We start from the raw sequence: 963 nt of genomic DNA, 5'->3' as shown, positions 1-963 counted from the left end.
ACAGAGGGAACATGCTACTTGGACTCCTCGCTGCTGGGAGGAAGGACACTCTGGCTGGTAAAACAGGTGAACATACGCTACCGGGGTCTATGCAATGTCAGAGAGGGCAGCCAATCGGGACTAGGGTCTACGCCAAAGCAAAAGTAAAGTCCTTCAAAATGAAGTCAATCGTGCTTAACCCCTACACAAAAAAATGGGAAAAAAAACGTTAATAGAAAAAGGATTTTAAATTCTAAGTCACAAAAGAGATCGCTATATACGTTGCAGTTCTTGATGCTCGGACACGCGGATTGATGAGTCAGCCTGTTAGGTTGTTTGACTTTGAAACAACCTATTTTCAATTTTTTTTTTAACTGCCCTTTTCTTTGTTAAGGTGGGCGTCTTTGTTTACTTTTGTCACAATGTGAGTGACAAGAATCAGTTAGGTTTGGGAAGCCAGATGGACCGGTTCTTGTGATGCAGTCGAGAATGAGCAGCAGACACAGCTTTGGAGTATCTCCTAGTTGATGGTGACTTGTCCTCAACCTAGCCCACGAGGTCGAGATGGTTTTGAAGAGTTATTCTTCGGTGGCAGAAAAGTGGCTGTCGTATCGACACTGTCGTGTTCGTTCCCGTAGTGTTCGATGGACGTCCTCGAGGATCAGGGATTGTTTGTGGATGTTTCTATGTTGGAAGAGCCAGTGTATGGGCTCGTCTTTATTTTATTAGAGAAAATTCTCTTATCAATTTGTCATTGCTGCTGCTTAATGTGTATTATTTGTTGTTGTTGATGAATATTATTTTATTTAACATTTGTTTGAACTTTTTTCTATTTTTGTTATTGTAATGTTATTTGAATTTATGGTATTAATCATTCAAGGACTGTGTTTCCCATTACCTGTACTCACTTGTAATTATTGTATATATTTTTGTATAATAAACTAGGCTAAGGTACTTTAGTATTATCTTTTATACCCACCCCTT

The sequence above is a fragment of the Palaemon carinicauda genome, chromosome 23 (assembly GCF_036898095.1).
Source record: "Palaemon carinicauda isolate YSFRI2023 chromosome 23, ASM3689809v2, whole genome shotgun sequence".
Lineage (NCBI taxonomy): Eukaryota > Metazoa > Arthropoda > Malacostraca > Decapoda > Palaemonidae > Palaemon > Palaemon carinicauda.
Note: the sequence above shows the minus strand (reverse complement) of the source record.